Below are 11,903 nucleotides of genomic sequence, written 5' to 3' on the forward strand. Positions count from 1 at the left end.
GGTGGAATTTGCATGGAAGTTAGCAGGGGGTTGGCAAGGCCCTGATAGCAGGTTTTAGGTATCAGCTTTATAGACTTGCATCGTTCTATCTAACATCTTGTATTTTCCACTCATTTTGCATGTAAAACTTTTATTGATAACAGCATGAGTTTAGCACGCCACTAAACTGGAGACTGTGCCCCAAGGACACAAAGTGATGTAAGGTACCCCAGTTAGTTCTAACAGTTTGGCTGCACTAAATCTTGATGGTGAATGTTTGGTTTAGCTCCCCCATAAACCTCGTCTGCTGGATTTATATATTTTGGCTCCTTTTATTTTGACTCTGGTGGCTGAATTTGCAATGGGCTTAAGTGAATGCAATCCCACTCCCACCAGCAGCAGCTCTGCAGCACAGTGGGTATTTCTCCTTGGATAAATACAGGGCCTCATCTGGCAAGATGCTGAGTGGACTGACTTGGTCGGGTTTCTGTGAGATCCAAGAGTGCTCAGCACCTCCAGGGAGAAATTCCAGAGGCTGAACCTCCTCCCCACAGCCTGTCTCTGGTCATTTTCTATAGCCCTTTGTCCCCAAATCAGAGCACACAATGCATTTGCTTATCGCCTGTTGAGTCGCACACACAAAAGCTAAAATATTGATTTTCCTGGCTCTTATAAAAGCACACCTCTATCTGCAGCAAGAATTGTGGAAATTATGAGGATGAGGGAGGGGTTTTTTCTCCTCTGTAGCTCTGTGAAATTTAGCTTTCACTCACACGGGTGTGGGGTTTTTAAATAGAGCAGTATTTCAATAACGGCTTCAGTGGGATTTTTTAATTCTTTGGCTTTTTTTTTTTTTTTTAAAATCCCTTTCAATTCCAGTGAAAATGTCTCTGATCTGATAAAGGAGATGAAGTCACCGCGTAGGCTTACTATTTTATTTCCATAAGGTTTGAAAGTTTTGTTCCCTGCAGTGTTTTGGAGCCCAGGAGTATTCATCTGTTTTGTAAAAGGAAAGTTCTACGGAGCAACATTTGGTCACTGTTGTCTGAATTTCATTATTCCCTTCTCCAGACTAGCAGAGGGGAAAAGTGCAAGTTAGCTGGGTCACAGTCTGAAATGTGAGAGCAGTCAACTTTTTCTGAAGTTTATGGGAATGAAAGGAAATTTAATACTGTTCAAAAGAGAGATTTAAAGTTGCATCATGTGAAAACAATCGGAGAAGTTTAATCCCGAGGTCTCGGGTTATTTGGTAACTTACATGACCATTTGTCAGCCTGCAAAAGATGAAGTTGGCTTCCCCTCTGTTAACAGTTGGCCTCTGTTTTGGAGTGGCAGCACAATGCCAAAGGAACAAACACGAGTTATAGTGGGTTTATAGACCACTACTAGTTCTATTCTTCTTTATCCTTTCAGCTCATGACATGTCTGCTTGTCTCCTCTGGGTTGCCAGTGCAGATCTCCCACCGATCTCAGCAACACGTGCTGACAAGCCTTTCATGCAGAAGAGACTACAGAGCTTGACAGCTTCTTAGCCTTTTAAAATGCTGAATACATATCCATAATTTAACCTTTACCTCTCAGGCTGCTGCAGGACTCATAGATTTCATTGTATGTGGGATAAAAGCGACGGGACCCTGGGATGTAACTGAATACTCACCATTTTGCAATGTTTCGAGTGTGTCATTTATGCTAAAAGATGTTGATTAAAACATTCTTTACGTTTGGATTCGTTTCTATGGAGTCAATTAAACTGAAAAATCTACAGAGCTTTAAATGCATAAAAATCAGAGGTGTTTTCCAGAGTGTTCCATCACAAATTCCATCAGATAATGCTTACCAAAGGCTCTTCCTGTTAAGAAAATTCTCTCCAAACGCAGCCTACGCCTCCCTTGTCATCTTCTCCTGCCACCAGTACATCCTCTGGGGCTTTGGCATCTCCCTCAGTGCCTTCTGTGTTTGGCCATCACTCAGGGTCTCCCTTCAGAGATTTAAAATAATGCTAACCATCATTAAGGGAAAAAAGGAACAGTCTTCAAATAAAGACAACTTGCTTTCGAGAGACATTTCCTATATTTTTACATATTTTTTTTCAGGGAGCTGGGTCACATAACAAGACTCACTGTTAAGAGGACCTGCAGACTCACCTGGTAGTACTGTTATTCCTCAGACACCACTGCTGGAGCTCCACAGAGGGGATTTGAGTCAATGCTGAAAGGACAGACCAGAGGGGGGTTTGCAGGTGTTGGAGTTAAACACTGAGCTTGATGCCTTGTGTTCCCACACAGCACCATAAAAGAGAAAAGAAATTGGGAAGTGGAGGGGGGAAGTCATGATGGCAAATTGGAAAACTGTGAAGACTGAAGAGGAGGGAAAGCTGGAAGCAAAGAAGTGGAAAAAAAAAAAAAAATCAAAGAAGAAACTCCAAAAGTTAAGCTGGAAGAAAGATGCAGTGTGCAAACACTGAGCTCCAAAACCATTTGCAGGATTTAGTGCCCAGTGAGAGGAATCTGCAGCACTTCCCTGGATCTAAAAATCAATCCCTATGAAACAGCCAGTGGCTCTGCTGCTGAGCATCAGCCCACTTGGTAATGGCAGAAGAAATTAGCAGCATTATTTATACAGGAGCTGCACAACAAGTTGAACACACAGGCACGGGGGCATTCAGCTACTTAGTGGGTTTTCAAGGCCTGGAAATAAAATTGAAAAATGCAGCTCAGCTGCTTTTTATAAGACATTTACAATAATCAGCTCAAAGTAGAACATACAATAGCTGCTTAAAAACTGACTTTGATTCCCTCTGTGATAGAGAGCTTAGCAGTACACCCTGGGTATTTGAAACCACTAATGTCTACTTTAGGTTTTGCTGCTGTTTAATTTAGGTGGGTCTATTCCATCTCTTTTTTTTTTCTTTCTTTCTTATTTTCTTTTTTTTTTTTTTTTGTGAAAGCAGAAAAATAAAATGTCTCACATCTCACATCACTGGTGCTGCCAGAAATGATACCACCAGTAAATGCTTGAAATGCTGCCAGAAGCTCTACTGTCCCACCTGCTACTGATAGCAAGATACTAATTAACAGCCCTGGACATTTTTTTGCTTGCCATTTTGCTTGGCAAGACAGTAAAAAAATAAATTGCTTCAATTTATATTAAACATTTGCTCAATCAAAATGAAACACATAAACCCAAGGATGGCTTATACTGACAATACAGAAGCAGGAAGAATGGGTGTTGGGTTTTTTTTTTTTTTTTTTTGGTTGTTTCAAAAATTTCCCTGGTTTTCTCTAATCCAACCAATTTGATGAAGGAAATAATTCTCTGCAGCATCTCATTCCCTCTGCCAAGGCAGCCCTGGCCATTTTCTGCTGTTTCTTTCTGTGTCATGATGCTAATGAGCAACATCAGAATTTTTTTTCAGTCAAGACACAAACAGCACAAGAAAGGATACCCAGTAGTTTTGTGCCCTTCAGGTCACCTCAAAAATCTCCCCCCAGCATTCATCCTGACTCCAATCTACTCAAGAATTGCTGCATCCCTTTTCACACATGTGAGCACCAAATTCCAGAGTCTGGAGGTCTGGGATCATGGAAAAGCAACTTGACATTATGTCTGTGGCCAGAGAGAGGATGAACCAGAGCTCTGCCACGAGCCAGACCCCAAAGGCCACCAGCAGAAGCCCATGGAAAAGAACCTCACTCCTTTCTTTTGATCAAAGTGGTTTCACTGGCAGGAAGGATGATGCTACTGAGTCCCTCATGGAACATTTTGGGTGTAGAGCCCTGCATGGATTCCCTGATGTCTGGGAAGTGCTGAGCTCCCAGCCCTCATTTTCCCTCTGGTCCCACCAGGCTTTCTCTCTCTCTGCCAATCTGCAGCATTGAACCAACAGCATTTAAAAACATTTTAAAAAACATTTTAAAACCTTTAAAAACCTCTTGATGAGCTCTACAACTTAAAGTATGACAACAGCTATTCCTGAAGAGACCCACAGAGGTGGGGTGAGCTCTTTAGGAAGCCAGGCTGGGAGATTCCCCCCAGCAGTGTGCAGGCAGCTCACCAGGCTTTGCCCATCAAGAAGTTCAAGTTGGGCAAAAAATTTCCTTTGATTGCAGGAATCTCTGGGAAGAGGGTTGGAGTTTGAACACTGAAATCCAGAATGTTTTGAGAATGTTTAACAGAATGTTTTTAATTTTTAATAAGCCTGGCTAGTTGGATAAACCACCCAGGCTGCATGCTGCCCTCCTGCCCTGGGAAATCTGTCCTGAAGGGGTCTAAACTTCACAAGTTTTCTACTTCCCATATCACCTAGGCCTTAAACTTCCACAAAAGCAACAATTTTATCAGGAGGACACTACTCAAAGCCAAAAACCAGCAAGCATGGGGGACACTGGCCTCCCAAAACTGGCAGGAGCTCCTGTGCTCCTGACAAAGCACCTAACTGGGTTGTATCCATTTTAGCATCTAATAAGCACCCAGGAAGCTATATAAAATAACACTTATTTTAAAAACCCCTTTTTTTTTTTTTTTCTTCTTTGTCATCATAGTGGATGGACTCAATTAAAATTTCTTATAAGGGAGAAACACCTCTAACATGTTGCTGAGCCAAATAAAGCCCTGGGATTGTTTGTTTTATTTTCTTTTCTTTTTCAAATCCCATTCTTTCATTTCATGCCACGGGTTGTAAGAGCTGAGCATCTGATTACTGCCATCATAAAATTTCTTCTTTGAGGCTGACTCTAATTACAGAGTTATTTTAATGCTTTTATCTTTGGGCTACACGGGACAGAGCAGAGTCTCTGGCTCCTGTTTCATGCAGTTCTGCATGGTGAGAAGGGAAAAAGAGAAAACTTTTTCTCTCCTTCTTTTTCTGGACAAGGCTGCAACCCAAACCAGGCTGCAGCAGAACCAGGAGGGAGCAACACCAGTGACCTGAGCAGCAAAATGCTTATAGAAGCCTTTTGGTTGGAAAAGACCTTTAAGGTTGAGTCCAAGCACCAACCCAACACTGTCAAGGCCACCACTAAACCATGTCCCTCAGTGTCACATCCACACAGCTCTTCAGTTCCTCCAGGGAACATCCCATCTATCCTTAGAGACATGGCTGCCTTGAAACATATCTCCAGCTCAGAAAAACCTCTCTCTTGGGCAGGATCTTTGCAGGTTGGTGACCCCAGAGGAGAACACAAAGCTCCACGTGCTGCTCCCTCTTTTCAGTGCATCCCCACCCAAGGGATGCTCTAACCAGGGCAGGGCTTTGTCTTCTCCTCAGCAAACCACCTCCCAGCACCCTTCAGAGATGAAGCTGTTTCTCATTTCCATAGCAGCTGTCTCCAGCACTTTAAGCTGCATTTATCACCCCTATTCTGCATCTCCAGACCCTGCCCCACCTTGTTCCTGGCTCCTACCAGCAGCCCCAGCCTCAGTGCTGACAGGAGCTGCTGCTGGAGCCATCCTTCAATGCTCAGCATGGCTGAAGGTCTCCCAGCCTCACCATGGGAGGTCAGCAGCATCGTGAAGGGACACACATGCCTGGGAAATTTGTGCCAGAAACAACACAAGAACTCGGCTTGTGAACTTCCTAAACTCCTCCACTTCCCTCCAGCTCCCCCCTGTCTCCCAGGAGCAGTGGATAAACACAGAGTCAAATGATTCAAAGCTTCACACACTCACTTGCTGGGACACAGGACTTTCTTTGCCTGTTTATTTCCCCTTTTTTTATTCCCTTGCCTTTTTTTTTTCTTTTTTTTTTCTCTTATTTTTTTTTTTTCTTTTTTTTAATACCTTCCTTTTCACCGAGACCTGAAAGAGGGGAGGAATGACCCTGAAATAAAGCCAAACACCTCTAAGGTGTATCCCATCCCTGATACTTCTAGGGATGGAATGAAATGTCCAAATTATGGCAAATTAAATGTGCTATGGACAGGATTTCTTTGGCAGCTTTGGCCTTGCTGTAGTTTTGCTGCTGTGTCCAGGAGGTGGTGGGACAGCAGGAGATGTTACCAGTGCTCCTTCCCTGCAAGCAGAAGGCTGTTGTGTGGAGGTTCCTTTACCAATTTGATGCAAACTGCAGCCTGTGCCATTGGAAATGGGAAGATGGATATTTAATAACAACTTCAGATGCTGTACAAATCCATCTGAATGGCTGTGGCTTTGGCTTCTCTCACATGCTGTCACACAAGCCAAGGGATTTCAGATTTGGACTGTTGTTCCTTGCTAAAGATTCCTCTTTCTAATTAAAATGTAATTTGTTGCCTGTAATCAAGCTCTACATGAGTATATCTGAGTGCTCAGCCACTGAGGAAAAGCAGTTTCCAGAATTTCAGGGGGGGTTCTGTGAGCAGCAGGTTCTGTGCTGGCACAGAAAGCCATTTCCCCTAATGGGGGAATGGGGCTGTTATCTCCATTACTGCTGGTTTGTAATCCCAGCCTGGGAAAACAAAGGCAGGAAACCCAAATCCATCACTGTTCTGAAGCTTTTATACCTTCCAGTCTCCTTCCACCCCACCACCAGCCCAGTGCCAGCCTCTGATCCCATCATGTTCTTCCCATGCTCCCCCAACCCTGCTCCTGCTTCTCACTGCACCCAGCTCAAGGTTTTTGGGAGCTTCCAGGAGTCTCCCAAAGATGAAGAGAACAAGGGAATACTAAAGGAAGGGATGAGAAGGTGTTCTGATTGCAGAGCCAGTGCAGAGACACCAGGATGTGCTGGTGGTCCCACAAGTCTGGAGAGGAGGTGAAAATATTGAGGGGGGAATAAAAAAAAAGGAAAATCCTTTCTTTGAGTTGATAATTGGCTCATTTCATTTGCAGCCACTTTCTTCTCCTGAGTCAGGGCAAAGCTGGCAGTGATGTGATGGGAACTGCTGAGGAACAGGGGCACTTCACAGCAAACCTGAGGGAACAGATTTATTTTTTTTCCACTGCTGATTGGAAACATTGCCCCAAAGTCTGCTGAAGATCTGGGGATCAGACATTGGGTTTATCCCATGGAAACACTCCCCACAAAAGCCAGCACTGGGCAGAGTTTTTCTGAATTGTTTTAACCAGTCTTCAAAGTGATCTCTGCTTTGCCAGGCTGGGTTTCAGCTTCATGGCAATACTGAGGCTGGGGACACCAAGTTTAGGGAGCAGCTTGGAAGACTCTGGACTCACTAAAAGACTTGAAATAAGCAGTGATTTGGGATTGTGAATTAACACCTGGGTTAGAGATGAAATCACACAGAAGTGAGGGGTAGCAAGGTCCATTGGAGGCTGCCCCAAGACTCTTTCCCAATGCTGCCATCTAGAGAGGATCAGCCCTTCTTCCATGGGTGGAGCATGAGCAGATCACAGAAAAAAACAGGAATTCAGAGCTTTTCTGCCTCTAGCACAAAGGTTCTCAGGGGTCTGTGCTCACTGCCACCAGCTACTAAAGCCCTCACCCCCTGTACTGCTGCTTCTTTTTGGCAATAGGACCTCTGCAAGACCCACCAGACTGGGACATGGAATCACTGAGAGGCAGTTGGGTGGCTGGGCTGATTTTTCCTCCATGTAGGGCTGTGCTTGGTCGTGTCTGTGAGCTCTGGTGATGGATTTTCATTTTTGTGCCATGGAAACTGCACAGAGAAATCAGATATTGCATTACGTAAACTGGGGGTAAAAGATGAAAACTCGTAGGAGCAGTGAGACATCTGGATCTAATTGGGCTCCTCTGGGGACAAGGAGTCTACAGCTTCAGTCTGAAGAGAAGCAAAGAGCAGGAGTCATTTTTCATGCAAATACCCAGCAGCACCCAGGGGCTGAGCCTCTGCAAACCTCCCCTCCACCACCACATCTTTGGTAAAAGTAGCCTGGGAAGTGCTGCCTGCCCTGCCTGCCTGTCCCTGCTCTTGCCTTGGTTAGCCCACTTCCATACAGTCCAGAGGAAAAAGGGAGTTTCCTGAGAAAATTATAATTAAATCCTAGAATGTCAGGTTGGAAGGGGCCTCAAGGATCATCTGGTCCAACCCTTCTCATATTATTATTGATGTGAGATGTCTCAGCACCCGTCGAGCTCAGACTTCAAACTTTCCAAAGTGGGGGAATCCACTACTTCCTCTGGAGACCATTCCAAGGTCTGACTGTCCTCAGGAGGAAAATTTTCCTCGTGTTCAATCCAAATCTCCCCAGGAGCAACTTGTGCCCATTGCCCCTTGTCTTGTCCATGGGACTCCTTGTCAACAGGGACTCTGCAGCTGCTTTGTAGCCCCCTTTAAGCACAGGAACATGGTAATAAGGTCTCCCCTAAGCCTTCTCTTCTCAAGGCTGAACAATCCCAGTTTTCTCTGGACTCTTTTCATATGGCAGGTACTCCAGACCTCTGAAATGATGACTACCTGAACCCTGCACAGGCAGAAATTATCACAGGATGGAGAAGGGGGAAGAGTTTGGGCTTGGCTTGGAGGTGCAGTGGAAAGGAAAAGTTGGAGGAACTGCAGCTGAAATAAAGCCCTGCAAGTGCAGGATGGTTTCCACCTCGTTCAGAAGATCCAGGAGCCCCAGAAGAGGTACAAGTGCTGCCATCATCCACCATCACAGGCAAGAGAGCAGTTTGTGACACACAGAGTTTGACTGAAAAGCGCCCTTGGTTCCAGTAGAAGCAACTCAGGACTGACCTGCTTTTAAAAAGAGGCCAAGCAGAAACTGTGGGGTCACTTGTTCAAGCAATGCTTAAAAGGCAAATTAGAGCAGCCAAATTGTTTTTTCCCCCTCACTAATCCCAGCTTTCTGCTTTAGTGCTTTCAGCTGGGGGTGAGGAACCCGCCGAGACCCAACCCTGCCAAGCAGAGCACACGACCAGGGCACACAAACACAGCTCAGGCACCAACTTTCCTCAGGTCAGCAGCCTAAAACCAAAGTAGATCAGTTTCCTGAGCAGCTCTTTGGGTGCTAACACCACTGGCAAAATGTATTCTGTTTGCAGTTCTGGGTTGTTTTTATCAGGAAATCTGAGAGAAGCTCTCTGGTACAACTGTAAATTCTTCTTTTGTCTCCCAGCACGTTTTCTAATCACCAATTTACATCTCTGGTGAGCTTGTTATGAACTGACTGAGAGATCAAATGTTTCCATGCCATATGTGTCCTTACAGAAGAAGCTGTCAAGTAGATTTAGCTCTGGTCTTTTAAGTGCTGAGAAGAAAGGAGACTCCCCAGATTAATTTGGAAGCTTTCTTGCTGACTGCATCTGCCCTTTCCTGGCTGGGCAGCTCCTGCTTCCAGACCCATTCGTTTGACTCAAGTCACAGGAGCATCCATGCTAACCATGCCTGACAAGGGGATGGAAACAGAGTCCTTCATTAAAGCCCCAAATACCCCACACTTTTTTTTTTTTTTTTCCATTAAAACCATTACAAACTCCTCTGCAGATTTTAAGAGAAGTGGGAGCTGGCTGGGTGCTGCAGAGCAGCAGCAAAAAATCATAGAAGAAGAGAATCAAAGAGAAGGTGTTTCTATCACAGCCCAGTGCTATGTGCTCTCAGGGAACAAGGGCTTCAGTTAAAGGATTGAAATCCATATTTGCCAGTAAAAATGTTGGCCAAAAATAAAATCAGAAAGGAGGTCTCACAGGAGGGATTTGCTTGATGAGGCCCCTGCTCACCCACCTGAGCTGGTCCAGGGAAAGGAGCAGGGATCTGCCCGTGGTGGTGAAAAGCAGCTGGGTTTGGTCCCTGTGTCTCTGATGCTTCTCTGGCAGGAGCTGGGCTGAAGAAACCCAGGGGACAGCACAAGAGGAGGACGTTGTTGCCACCTAGAGAAAAGCTGGAAACAAAGACTGGCAAGGGAGAGGCTCCAGGTTGCACTGCTGACCTCCAGCTCCAGCCACATGTCTTTTTTTGACAGAGATGGAAGTTGACATGCCTGGATGGCACAATTCCACTTTGATGTACCCTTTGCTTCCATGAAGACATAAGTGAGGGATACAAGCTGGATTGTATTTAACTTCCATTTGCCAGATTTGATTTAAGGCTTTTTTTTTTTTCCCCCCCCGATAATTTTGGATTTCTTTCATTGTATTTTATCAAGTGCCATGGCACAACTTGCTCTGGGTGAATCTTTTGCCAGCACCTGCCTGCTGCCTTCTGCACCTGCCCTTCCTCCCAGGAGGTTTTCCCTCCACTCTGCAGATTGTGAGCAGGAGGAATCAGCAGCCCCACAGCAGCAAGAGATGCAGGAGCAAGAGCCAGGGGAGCCCAGCAGCACAGGCAGAGCTCTGCACCAGCACACCCCCATTTCAGTGGCAGCTGGTGGGCTCTCAGCACTTTCCACACACAGACCAACCTTCAGCTTCTGGTATTTCTGAAGATTCCAACCACCAAAGCTCCTCTCTCCCACTGGAGAAACTCTGGTCCATCTCTACGTGTGTGGGTTCACAGAATGGGAGGTGTTGGAAGGGGCCATCTGAAGATCATCTGGTCCAAACCCCCTGAGATAGAGCAGGATCACCTGGAGTTGATCACCCTGTTTGGGTTTGGTTTTTCTTTTTTAAGTGGAAAAAACCCAAATGCCACCAGTGCTGCTATTCTTCACTGTGAGAAGGAATCCTTGAACAAGCATCACTTCCTCAGGCAACACAGCCTTTATTCAGATTATCTTCTGGAATTCTTCAGCATTGCTGACCTCAAACCATCCACAACCCAGCCATGGCTGGTCCAAAACCAGAGCACAGTGGGGCAGGGCTGCAGTGAAATCACCACAGCTGTGGCTTTCCCCCAGGACCATTTGTCTGTGCATCCCTGCAGGCACAGTTGGGGACAGGAGCTCTGTGCCACCAAGGATGAGCAGCAGCAGGCTGTGAGGTTTTTTGGGTTTTCATTCACTCCACACCAAAGCAGCTCAGCCAGCAGAACTCTCAGTGCAGCATCCTGGTGGATGTTTCACATGGGATGTTTCACATTCCTGGTCCTTCAGGCCTGCCCAGGGACTGGGAGGGAATTTCAGCTGCATGAGCCCAGGCAGGGCAAGGTGAGAGAGTTAGTGCAGCTGTCACAGGGATCTGGGTGACAAAGGGAAGCAAACCCAAAGGGGAAGGGCACCTTAACTCATGGCCATCAACCCAACTGCTTTTATGTACCTGCTTAAGCCACGACAGCCTGGAGGAGGGAACAAAGCAGAGGTTATGGATTTACCTGCAGTTGTTTTCCAGAGTCCCCCCTGCTGCTGGAAGGTGTCACCTCCATGGATGAGGGGCACTAAATCAGTGACATGAGCTGAGTCCAATCCTCTTCAGAGCCAAATCAGGCAGTTGAGCCAGGAGCAGGAACACAGCTCAGCTCCAAAGGGATGGCTTCCAAGAAAAGGGCAGGAAGGTGCAGCTGCAGGGCTTTAACGTCAAACAGCTACAACTGTTTCTGAAGTGACATCCTCTGTGCCCTTGGATAAGATTTTGCACATTAATGCCTGCAAATCTGATTATTCCAAGGATCTTACTATGCAAATTCAACCAAGTGAGCTCATCATAACAATCTTTTCTTCTTCAAAAGGGAGCCTCTCATGATGTAAGACAATAAAAGAGCACTGAGCAGTAATTGTAGCTCGTATCACTTTAATATCCTGCAATGCTTACTGCTCGTTTCTGGGTGGAGGGTTTGTTGTGGTTCTTTTTTCTTATACAGCCAGCAAAGGGATGTCAATTTACATAATTTGGCTTTGAAAGGGGAAAATCCACATAAGCAAAACACAGCCTTAACCCACAGGCACTGCTTATTCAGAGGCATCACATTTAAACAGAGTAAATATTAACAAGGATCGAGTATTTACGCTTCTTTTCTGGACAAGTTTGAGATAGAAAAAAATAAACCAAACCAACAAACCTTTGCTATTGGTGAATTTCACTTTGTTATTTCTAGAGCCTTTTGTCTAAGAAAAAAAAAAAAAAAAGAGGAAAAAAAGCACATGTGGCTCAACCAAAA

Source organism: Heliangelus exortis, chromosome 8 (assembly GCF_036169615.1).
Source record: "Heliangelus exortis chromosome 8, bHelExo1.hap1, whole genome shotgun sequence".
NCBI classification, from domain to species: domain Eukaryota; kingdom Metazoa; phylum Chordata; class Aves; order Apodiformes; family Trochilidae; genus Heliangelus; species Heliangelus exortis.